Source organism: Sturnira hondurensis, unplaced genomic scaffold (genome assembly GCF_014824575.4).
Source record: "Sturnira hondurensis isolate 20B ecotype Veracruz unplaced genomic scaffold, ASM1482457v3 Scaffold0010128, whole genome shotgun sequence".
In the NCBI taxonomy this organism is placed as follows: domain Eukaryota; kingdom Metazoa; phylum Chordata; class Mammalia; order Chiroptera; family Phyllostomidae; genus Sturnira; species Sturnira hondurensis.
This window is the reverse complement of record NW_028082759.1, coordinates 11,891,450-11,904,246: the sequence shown is the minus strand read 5'-3', so window position 1 is coordinate 11,904,246 and position 12,797 is coordinate 11,891,450. Positions and strand designations below refer to the sequence as shown.

Below are 12,797 nucleotides of genomic sequence, written 5' to 3'. Positions count from 1 at the left end.
TTTTTTAAGTTTCCCAGGTGATTCTAATGCCCAGTGGGGATGGATAAACACAGTATTGCAAATATGCAGAGGAGATGATACACACACGCCCAGAGAACGGAGGAGGGGAGGCCCCACTCCCAGGCCCCTGCAGCTTCCAGCAGCCAGGAGGGCCCCTGGGCACCTGCTGCATTTGAAGGCCTCTCAAGGGGCAACTGTCACTCTTGCATGTCAACGGAAGTGCTTTTCATCCCTGTGTCTGTGTGAATAACATTATCACTTGCTTTGTCACAGTATTTTCACACCTTGCAATCTTACAATTCACCTTATACTCTTAAGACTCACCAGAATCTTAAAACTGAAGACTCCAGGCTCTTCTCAACTCTGATTCAGTGGGTCCGTACTGCAGCCCATGAATCTGTACGTTCAAAAGCGCTCCAGGTAGTGCTTACATTTCTGTAGGCGGGGAAACCCTGCTCCACCCTGTCAAAACTGCTGAGAGGGCCTCTCAGTGCCAGTCTTAAAACTCCACTGTTTCAAGCCTGCACACACATAATCCTAGAACAATCTTGTGATTTCCTATATCCATTATGCCATTCTGTGCTGCCCAGCATAGTCTGACTACACATGCTTGTTCAATTAATTAATGTGTTCTTGGTTTAACTGTCCTCCCTTTTGGCAATGCAGGAATGGGAACTAGGAATAGAAAGCTCTATCTGGTCCAGAGACCACAGAACATGGATGTTAGGAAAATCCAAAAATTTAACAAAATAAGGACAATAAAAGGAGGAAGTCAAGCAGACAGTAGAATTGTAAGCCTATCTGAAATGTGCTAGCCCACGAGTCCTGCCAATGTCCCTGCCGGGAAGAACCAGATGCAACAATAAGTAATGAGCTGTCCTGGCTGGGTGGTTTGATGGGTTGGAGCATTGTCCCATACACCAAAAAGTTTCGGGTTCGATCCCCAGCCAGGGCACATACCTCAGTTACCGGTTTGATCCCCAGTTGGGGTGTGTAAGGGAGGCAACTGATCGATGCTTCTCTCTCTTCCCTCCCTTCCTCTATCTCTAAAAACTCAATAAAGATGTCCTCTGCTGAGGATTAAAAATAATAATAACAATGAGCTGAAATTTTTGCACACTTATTGCTAAGTGGTTTACATATATTATCTCATTTAATCCATACAGTATATGAGGTGTATACTAGTGTTTCCCCAGTTTACAGTGGGAGAAGCCATAGATATGTAAATGAAGGAACTTGCCCTGTGACACACAATGGTGAAGTAACATAGGCCCAGGAAGCAGGCCCAGGCCACGTGGTCTTTGAATCACTGAGCAATACTGTCCCCCACTTACAGAGAACAGAGCCAACAAGCAGGTTTCACAAGGCACCTCAAGTCCCTTGTCACCTCATCCCCTGCTTCCAGGGAACAAGGGACCTACAAAAACACCTGAGCCGAGACTAGAGGTTAGGGTTCCAGAAAAACACCCCAGGTATCCTCCTCATGCACCTTCCTGAACCTCTTTGTTGGAAATTTTTGATTAATGTTGTTGAATTTGTTTTCAAAAATGAGTGAACAAAGGTATGTCTTAATTGAATGCCATTTAGTTAAAGTTGACTATATTCCCAAGTACGAGGTGTCTGTTGGAATTATCTTTATTGCCTGACAAGCGGCGAGACCAGAATTCTGGTACCTAACTGATGTTCTGTTTCACATTAGTTTTTCATCACAATTCTGAGAAATCAGGGCATTCTTTTGGAGGTGTTTCTTATAGTAAAAGTTTCAAGGAAAATGATCATGAAAACCAAAGAAGAAGAAGAAGAAGGAGGAGAAACAAAGAAAGAAAACCCCACCAAAAACTGGTGTCTCTACTTTTCCGAGGAATGTGAAAAGAAATCCTTTAGGAACTAGACTATACCATAAGGTGCAAAGGAAAGCAAATGGATTGAGAGCTGAACACACCAAAGTTTGCCTCGTAGTGAGCCATGTGCCCCAGATTAATGACTTCCCCTCTCTAAACTATGATGCTTAATCCTTAAAGACAGAATAGCATTACCTAAAATGGGTGAATAAACCATAGTTATAGGCCAGATCTGGCTCCTTGCACTATTTTACACTTTTTTATAGGTTTTTTAAAAAATGGGAAAAGAAAAGGAGGAAGATTCAACACAGATCCTATGTGGCCTGCAAAACCTACAATATGTACTATTCAGCTTTTTATAGAAAAAAAAAATTGCTAACCCCTGATCTAAAACCAGAATGATATTATCTGCTCAGTTTATCTTAAACAACAAAACCAGGATGAGCTGCAGAACCTATGTTTTAAACAGGCCTCTCACTAGCTAACTGACTAGCTCCCAAACCATCTCCCAGCACTTGAAATTAAAATCTGTGCTTCAAAGAGGGACTATGGCGTCCTCTCTGCCGCCTGCCGCCACGGCCCTCACTGGTGCCGCAGTTGCTGCCATCACCGGGCCCACGCGTTTCGTCCCACTGCATGCAAGTGTGCCACCGCCGTCAGCCCTTGCCCCCTGGGGCCTGCGTGGTCTGTCTCACTGTGCGCGAATGTGCGCCCGTGATCAGTCTGCCCCACACCCCAACTGGTTCCGGTCTGCCTGCGCGCCTGGGTCGGAGGCCCTGTCCCTCCCGACCCTGCTCGCTGCTGGCTCCGCCCCTCTTACCGTCCCCATTGAACGGTTAGATGTAGTCGGACTTCCGTATAATCCAATTTTCTGTCCTTTGGTTGTTTCTTTGTTTCTCCAAACCTTTGCTGTATTCAAACTTGGTTGAGGGAGAAGGCACAGTGTTTCCACCTATGCCTCCATCTTGGCGGAAGTCCAGCGACTTAGTTGCCCTGTTCTAATGAACACTTTAGGGCTCTGATCCTGCTATGGAACAGGCACGAACAGCCCAAAGGATGGTGCAAGAAGAACTCAAAGTCCCAGAGCCAATAACTCTAAGCGACCAAGAAATTGCCAGCCTCTCAGAAGCACAATTCAGGACACTATTTATCAGGATGCTCACAGAACTGGTAGATTATAGTCACAAATTAGAGGAACAAAGTCACAAATTAGAGGAACATATGAAGGCTAAACTAATTGAAATGAAGGGAGATGCACAGGAAACCAATAGTGATGGAAAGGAAACTGGGACTCAAATCAATGGAATGGACCAGAAGGAAGAACAAAACATCCAACAAGAAAGGAAGGAAGAAATGAGAATTCAAAAAAATGAGGAGAGGCTTAGGAACCTTCAGGACATCTTTAAACATTCCAACATCCAGATTATAGGGGTACCAGAAGGGGGAAAGAAACAGCCACGAGTGGAAAATGTATTTGAACAAATAATAAAGGAGAACTCCCCCAGTCTGGCAAAGGAAATAGACTTCCAGGAAATCCAGGAAGTTCAGAGAGTGCCAAAGAAGTTGGACCCAAGAAGGAACACACCAAGGCACATCATAATTACATTAGCCAAGACCAAAATGAAGGAGAGAATTCTAGAAGCATCAAGGGATAAGGGGACAGTCACCTACAAAGGAGTACCCATCAGACTGTCAGTGGATTTCTCAAAAGAGACCTTCCAGGCAAGAAGGGGCTGGAAACAAGTATTCCAAGTCATGAAATCCAAAGACCTACAGCCAAGATTGCTTTATCCAGCAAAACTTTCATTTAGAATGGAAGGACAGATAAAGTGCTTCTCAGATAAGGTCAAGTTCAAGGAGTTCATCTTCACCAAGCCCTTATTATATGAAATGCTAAAGGGACTTATATAAGAAAAAGAAGATGAAAAATATGAACAGTGAAAGGACAGCAAACACACAGTTATTAACAACCACACCTAAAACAAAAGCAAACCAAGAAGACAGCTAGATCAGGAGTGGAACCATAGAAATGAAGAACACATGGAGGGTTAGAAACAGGGGGGTGGGAGGGGGAGAAGGGGGGAGAAGGCACAGAAAATAGCATAGACAGTAGGTAGAAAATAGATAGGGGGGAGGGCAAGAATAGTAGGGGAAATATAGAATCCAAAGAACTTGAGACACGTGGTTATAAACTAAGGGCAGGAGAATGGTGGGGGAGGGAGTATGCGGGGGGAGGGGAATGAAGGGGGGAATAGAACAACTGTAATGGTATAATCAATAAAATATATTTAAAAAATTAAAAAATTAAAAAAATAAAATCTGTGCTTCAGTCGACTTTCAGATGGCCACAGCATCCCTAACGAATGAGAGAAACCTCTGAGTCATTATGTGAAAGGCAAAGATCTCTTCCATGTTTAAACTACATAAATTATTGCTAAGCACCGTGTAGCACAGAGGTCTTAAAACAGGGAAAGAGAGAGGACTGGGAATCAATGTCCTCTGAAGTGTCACACAGAAGCATAAATAAATAAAGCAAGTAAACCTCGGTGTTGTTCTGGAGAGGAGGGGTCAGCTGAACCCTCACTTGACTTTTCACAGGCAGAGCAGCCCAGGAGCTCCTTGGAGGCCAGTTTAAAAACCTCGAAGAGACGAGAAATGGACTCGGATCTTGAAGGGCTTCATAGAACCCCAGCTCAGCCAAAATTCCTACTTTTACAAACTTAAGCAAGTCCCACTCCCTCTTTAAACCAGTTTTCTTGGTTTTAAAAGGTTATCTACCTATCTTCTAGAATTGTCTTTTAAACTAGTCTTAATGTATGTAATGTGTATATGACCAAAAAGAATATTCTTTGTCTATGCATTTATCAATTATCTATAACATAATTTGTTCAAATTTTGATACATATTTTTATATTTTTATTTTATATAAATGTAAAGAATTTATTCTGTAGTATATATATATATATATATATACATACTTCAGAATGTGAAGTATATATATATTTCAGAATGTGAACAAAGTGAAATTAGCTTATCATAACATGGTAAAAAGTATGATAGAAATGCTGTATAAGGAGGTAACTATACTATGAAAGTCTGAACTTGGCCTCATCGGTATGGTTAGAGAAAATTGCATGTTTGGGCTAGAATGGGAAGAGCTTCCATTCTCCACTGCTGCCCCCACCTGCCCCTCCCTGTTTCTAGTTAAGGGCTTCATACTGGCCACAGGGAAATTTGGCTTCCGTCCAAGAGGAGGGGAAGAAAACAAAAACAACTGCACTGTAAAACAGAAAGGAAAAAGAGTCTGACAGATTTATTCGTCTCTGCATTTCCTGTTGCTGCTTCCCAAGGCCGGCTTCCCAAAGCAAGACTTTGTCCCAGGAGACTAACCCCCACAGCAGGACAGCCCTCTCTGAGAAAAAGCTCCCGCTCCCACTCCATTTCTTGAATTACAAAAAAAATCTGGAGCCAAAACAAGCCCCAGGTGTCCTGTGTGCCCAATACTAACATGTACTAATCTCTTTCCTCTGTTTGTGTAAGACTTTAGAAAAGAAAGAGGCGAAAGTTGTCCAAGCCCCGCGGAGAGGAAAGGGGAACCCAGAGGCAGTCCCAGAGGGCAGAAGAGAGCTGTGCGATATTTTCAGACCAAACAGAAATAATGACAAACTAACACTTGGGGAAAAACTAGGACCGTTCTCATTCATGTGTCTGTTTAACAATGTATGTTTTGCAAGTACTTGTAAGTGATGCCCCAAAGACAGATTCAGGAGATTGGAGATAGGCAAGCACATAAGGACTCAAGCAAAGGCTGAAATGATTCCATGGGGGCAGAATGGTGAACTAATGTAGATTACATGTCAAAGTCTCTGCCAATTGGATATATGCTTATAAAGAATTAATGTTTCGCTCACATTCAATACAGTTGACTTGCTCCAGCTGAAATGGACCTAGATAGCTATTTATTATCGGAATGGCTTTGACACAGTATTCTCTATCCTGCAGCTGAAGTTATTTGGTCTAGCATGTGGTATTCATTAGTTGAAATCCTGGAGTGTAATTGTCTAGATTTTAGGCATACAGCTTTGCAATAAAATTTTGCATTAAAAAAAAGATTTATTTGAAGTCTCCCGAGACCTGCCACCAACATTGTGGAAACAACATCAGTTTTCTTTTCCTTTGGCCTAAAAAATACATTTCACTGGCTTTCTTGACAGGCAATTAGGTTCAGAAAAATTAGAGTTACTTTTGCAAACAAATTTTAAATTATATTTAGAAATCCTCTCTGGAAAATCATTTAAGAAACAGAATTTTATCTCTCTTGAAGTGTAAGGAATACTCATTTCTGTACCCTAAGTGTTTAATTCCCTCCCACTTTCTTCCTTCTCCTCTTTCCTGATTCTCCATCCCACCCTCTTATTTGAGAATTGTATTTATGTAGGGAGAAAGCAATGTTAATAATCTGTAAAATAACTTGTTAAACTTTGTTAACTAGCAAAATGGCATTTGATCTCTTTTCATATAACTTAAGTTTTACACTCTATATTTATTTGTTATTTATTTTATAGTGATGAAATTATAATATCAAGGGACTAAGAAAGATCTAGGAACATTTTTAAGAATGAATTGTTTAAGAAACAGTTTCTTTTTCTCCTTAAGCACCTTTACATCCAAAACAGAAAAGGTTTTGGTTCTCAATTTTTTGAATGATAAATAAAATGTTGAAGATAAGGCCTTCAAATATTGAATACCTTACTGCAAACCAGAGCACCACCAGCTCCACAGTAGTTTAAGGAGTGTGCACCTGAGGATGTCCTGGCAAATAACGTGGAGTTTCAGATGATGACACATCTCTATAACTTCAGGGAATGTAATGCATTGCTTTTTATTTTTTTTAATGTATGGTCTTTATTTGTAAACATAATACATATATATATATATTTTTTTAATGAAATAGTACACGTGAAAGAGCTGTAAAACGCCTTTGTATAACACACACGTTAAGCAGCCTGTCTGTCTCACTTTTCCTCTTGGAGCTATGTGTCCGACAGCCCGCCTCCCTCCCGCTCGGGACTGGGCATGCGCAGCCCACGGCACGGCCGCCAGGGCAGGATGTATCTTCGCTATCATCCCGGAAATTCCTTTTTCCGCCATGGCCCTCTGTGGTTGCTCCTCTTTCCCTGGTCTCACCTCTCTCTCCTTCTTGATGGACTTCCTTCTTTTGGTGGGATTCATTTCCAGAAGCTTCCTTAGAAAGGAAACATGCAAGGTTAATATATTTTTAAACTGGCTCGCAAAAAAGTGACTTTATTGGAACCATCCTTGGAAAAAAGTAAGTGGATGACTTTTGAATTTATCATTGAAAATAATTTTTACTCGGAATGTCGGAGTCACTTCTCATTGTTTCTTAGCTGCAGAGGTTGCTCTTGAAAAAAAATCCAGTGCCACTCTGAATCCTGATCCTTTATATATGACTTGATTTTATTTTATTTCTAGATATTTTAAGGAACTTCTCTTTACTCAAAAATGTGCTTTGTTTTGAGTCTGTTTCCCATTAATGTGTTGGGTACTTAAGTAGATACTTTCACTCTGGTACTTCACATTCTTCCATTCTGGGAAATTTCTTGCTGTTTTACTTATTTTTTTAAAATGTCCTCACCTCAAGAAACTGGAAAAGGCAAGGAAATGGATGCTCCCCCAGAAACACCAGAAGGACCACACAACCCCTACTGAGGCAAACTGGACTTCTTGCTCTCCAGAACCGTAGGATGATAAATTTATGTTATTTTAAGCCACAAAATTTGTAGTAATTTGTTACAGCAGCAACAGGAAACTAATACATAGGCTTAATTTTGTAAAGTTAAAAACACACACAATCCAATAGGTAATTTTTTAAAAATAGAAAAGAAAAACTGTTTCGTCTACCAACTGCTACTTATCTGATTTGGGGGGCTAGATGCTTGGTGGAGATGAGAAACCAAACACAAAAAGAGATAATAGGCTGGCCAAAATGAACTGATCCACAGGAAAAGAACATTCTTTATTTCAAAGGTCTTTGCGAATTATTCTTAGATGACCATATCTGCAACTTATTGACCCTGGTAATGAACCATGAGCTGCAGATACAATCTCAGGCAGAGGTTCCCGGAGACCTGAAAATCCTTTCGAGAAGTTCATTGAGGTAAAGAGAGCGAGAGAGAGAATGGCTACACATTCACTTGTTCATTTGCTCATTGTCGATCCCAGCCTTCCAGATACGGGTTGCAGTGTTTGCTTCCTGCCATACCCCTAGTGCCTGACACATAGTCGACCCACAGTATGTGTTAAATAATGAATGATGACTCTGTTTTCTGAACCAGAAATCAGAAACCTATTGTGCTGAAGGCCTGAAATGAGACAGGATGATAGCAGTGTGTCCAGGAACATGAGGCTGACCCTAGAGACTAATAACAGGGAAGCCGGCTCCTCTCCACCCCCACAGAGGTCTGCGGGCTATACAGTTTAACACTAGCTCTCTGTTAGCCCTTTTTTGCTGACTCTTTTGCTACTGTAGTCCATACTTGCTCATCTACACCACTGGCAGTTTGGTTTTTATTAAAGTATATTTCATACACAATATTATATTAGTTTCAGGTGTACAACATAATCATTCAATGTGTGTATACTTTATGATGTGAACACCGTAGGTCTAGTAACCATCTTTCAAAATGTGAAGTGAGTACCATATTACTGGCCGTATTCTCTATAGTGGACAGTATATCATTGGGACTTATTTACTTTGTAACTAGAAGTTTGTAGCTCTATTCCCCTTCACTTTTTTCATTCATTCCCCTGCCTCCTCCCTCAGGGCAACCATCAGGGTTTGTTCTCTGTATTTATAAGTCTGTTTCTAGCTCCATCCATGTAGTTGCAAATGGCAAGATTTTATTTTTTATAACTGAGTAATATTCCACTATATACATATATCACATATATATACATGTATATATGTCATATGCTTTTCTCCCTGTGGGAACAGTTGTCCGTTCTGAAGGTTCATTCTCAGTGTTCTGTGTCAGGCATTGTTGGCACCTGAGGCCCACAAGCCAAACCCAGCCCACCATTTCTTTTTGTAAATCAAGTTTTATTGGAACACAGCTGTGCTAACTTGTTTATACACTGTGTGTGGCAGTTTTCAGTTTGCAATTTCAAAGTTGAATAATTGTGATAGAGATCATGCGGCCTGTGAAACCTAAAATATTGACTAACTGATAGTTTAAAGAAAAAATCTGGCAGCCTTTGCTCTGTGCTTCTGTGTGGGAAGAGGGTTTTGACCCTGGTTCCACTGGAATAAACTCTTCCTATTGGAGTAAAATTGAAAACTAGTCCCCCATTTGTATAGCACAAAGACATCTCCTAGGTAACAGTACCACAAACCATTACCTAACCCCATTAGTGTCTTGGGATATTACTGTTTGTTCACTAACGAACAATAGCATACACATTGCAGCATTTTTGAAATGTTTACACACATTAGTTCTTTACTGAAGAGGCGATTCAGACCCATTTACATATGCAAAGGGCAGGATAACGAAATACATAATGACCCCTTCACCTTTCAGATATTTTCCCTCAGATACTATACATTATGTTGAGTTTAAGGTCACAGGGCAGAAAACCTTGGGAGTTGCCATTAAAATTACTATAAAGAATATTTTGGCCCTGGCTGGTGTAGCTCAGTGGATTGAGCGTGGGCCTGTGAACCAGACGATCATGGTTCAATTCCCAGTCAGAGCAGATGCCTGGGTTGCAGGCCACTTCCCAGGAGGGGACTCACGAGAGGCAACCATACATTGATATTTCTCTCCTTCTCTTCTTCCTTTCCCCTCTAAAGGTAAATAAATAAAATCTTTTAAAAAAAAGAATATTTTGTGCATGCAATTACCTGCCATATCTGCAATATATAAAATCTGCCATTTAATTTCTGTTACGAAGCATACACATCTTTAAAAATATGGCAAGAATGCTGAGCAACGAAAATGGTAGACATTTGTGCTTTTAAAACACTTTTTAGGAAAGTATGATACACATGCAGAAAAACACACATATCTTAGGTACCCAGAACATGCAGATAATTAGCAGTCAGAGCTCAGAACAGAGTATTATCAGCACCAGGTAAACCGCACCCCGCCTTCAGCCTCTGCTAAAGCTAACCGTGGTCCTGATTTCTAACCGCATGGACAAGTTTTGCCCATTCTTATAACTGTACATAGACAGAATCCTATACAATGTTTGCTTTTGTGTCTGGATTCCCTTATTGGACGTTTTGAGTGTGTGTGAAGCTGAGCTGTGTTATTGTTCATTCTCTTTGCCTCACAGAATCCTGTAGTGGAAACATACCACTTAAGTTCACTCACTCTGCACATATATCTTCAGCTAGCTCTGGTTGGTGTATATAAGGGGGAGAAGATTACAATAATTTTAAGGTGCCATGCAAAGAGAAGATATTATCAGATAAAATGGACATTTCAAGTTGCCTGCTTGACCATGAATGCGTATAAAGAAGCATCTGTTTTACTTTTATTGTAGGTGAAACACTTCACTGATTTGCAGAACTTCTGATCAAATATTTTTTACTGATACTAGGGTTCAAACTGTTCTCTCCACAATAGCTATTCTTGATAACTTCAATGAGAACTCTATTTACAAATCTGCTTTCCCATAACTAGTACCTCTATGCATCCTTTTATAATAATTGTAGCATGTTATAATAACTCATTTTTAAGCCAATGCATAATGACATTGAACCAATAGAACAAAGAACCGAAATCTCTCTTCTCTAGAACTCCCTGTATCTCAGTCACTGACTCTATAGAAAATTTGTTTACTCCAGTCAAAATTATGTACAGATGGCCCAACATTTGCATTTTTAATGGGAAAGTATAGAACACCATTACTGTATCATTTGAAAAATATCCAGTCAATTCTGCAGCATAAAGAACCGTTGGAGCATCAAATGCAGATTCTCAGAATGCAAAGGGTCTGGGCATGTGTCTCTGCCTGGCAGAAGGTGGCGCTAGAGCTACGCTTGCAAACCCCTGCTCGGTGGCTAGTGCTTAATTAGCCAGGCTTCAAACGGCTTGCCAGAACGGGGAATCGTGATGTACACAAATCGGTTTGTAGACTTCAAACATATTTACCAGAATCAAGGGCATGTCCATCAAGCTTCTCAGAATCCTCTTCCAAAAACAGGTTGCAAAGTACTCATTTTACAAATGTTTATTGATCCACGACATGGTATGTACAAAGCAGCCTACACGTGTGTAGGTAGGTATGCGTGTGTGGATATATGCACAAGGTCCAGCAGGAGTAGCACCATACAGTGTGGTTGGTAGGGGATGTGAATGTCTCACACGAGATGAACAGCAATTTGAATATTTCACCTAAAATGTCGTATGGTGTCCCTGAGTGTGATATTGTTAGCTACAGAATTGCATGCTTATGATTTTGTAACAAAAGATTTTGTAATAAAAAGGGGTGTATTTGTGCCAGACCCTGTATATCTGTAAACAACATAGATATTGAAGCTTACTTTCTAATGGAGAAACAGACATCAAATAAGCTGTAGACAATTACCTAGTAAACGACAGTTGTCATAGATATTCTTAAACAGAAGTGTACAGCATCATGACAGCATATGAAGAGAGAACCTGACCCAGGTGTGGGGCGGGAGAAGAGGTCTTCCTCAAGCCCTTCCTGAAAATGCTTATTCTTCATTCCTAAAATGTCGTTCTCTCTAGACCCTATTTTTGTTTCTACTCTTAAATACCACTCAGTAATTAATTATATTGTTGCAGTCCTGTCCCGTATTACATTAGCTCATCCAACACTATGTAATTTCCCCTGGTTTTGTAACGCTAGTTTCTTTTGAACATTTAACAAAGAGCAGTTCTCACCTGGGACAGGACCTCCCTCGTGGGCAATGATGTGAAGGGTGCTCCTGGCATTAATGAGTGATGGCCAGTATCCTCATTGTCCTTGGCACCCCACCAGGGCGGACCCATCACACAGGTGAAAAACTTACTCTTCATCTCTCATATGACCCACTGGTCATTCATGAACATGAAAAACCTGCTTATAATTATCTCCTGTTTTGCATGTAAACACAAAGTCTTTTGCATGGTTTTATGTAAACAGAGTTTTTCAGGAATTCGACATGAGTGTAATCAAGTCAGAGCATTTACATATTGAAACATGTATTATTTCATTAAGAGTTACTCTCCTCAAGAGCTTCAGTTTCACCCCGTTGTTAGTGGACACTGGGTTGGTGGGGCGCCTGGAGTGGGGAATCTCGAGGCTTCTGATCAGGATTGCTGAAATGAGTCTGCGGAAGCAAACCCCAGGGATTTCTTAAAGCAAGTCAGTCCCACGGCCTGTTGTGGTAAAAGTAAATTCTGGAGTGGATTATCACGGGGTCCTGGCTTGCCTGAATGGCTACACGAACACAGCCTTGGAGCAGACGGAAGAATACGTAAATGAGCAACTGCAGAATAAGTATGGGGATGCGTTTATCAGAGGAAACAATGTATTATGTGCAAGTACACAAAAGAGAGATCAGGAGTACACTTATTTTCATACTTGGATATATTTTTATGAGATCTTTTCCTTTATTTAATTTAATTTGTCATATTTCATAAAAGTTGATGATTTTACACAGGCATGTGAGTAAGTAAATGTATACAATTGTGGATTTAATTGTAAAGATTTCTTTCATATTTAAGTTTCAGTCATCTTCTGTTACCTCTCAGTCACTGTGCAAAAAATTAAAAACATTTAAAAAAAAGGAATTACTCTCCTCAAAATTCTACTTTCTGTTAAAGCCAGGGAATTTTTTTTATTATGTGTGTAAGGACTTATATCATCTGTGAATTTCATTTCAGGGTGATAAAGAAGACATACATACATTCTATTTGTTTTTAA

General features: G+C 40.4%; 1 pseudogene; it reads left to right on the top strand.

Annotated features, from left to right (window-relative positions):
- The first annotated feature begins 12,137 nt into the window (after nt 1-12,137).
- On the top strand, nt 12,138-12,492 carry LOC118995322 (U6 snRNA-associated Sm-like protein LSm6; annotated as a pseudogene).
- The last annotated feature ends 305 nt before the right edge of the window (nt 12,493-12,797 follow it).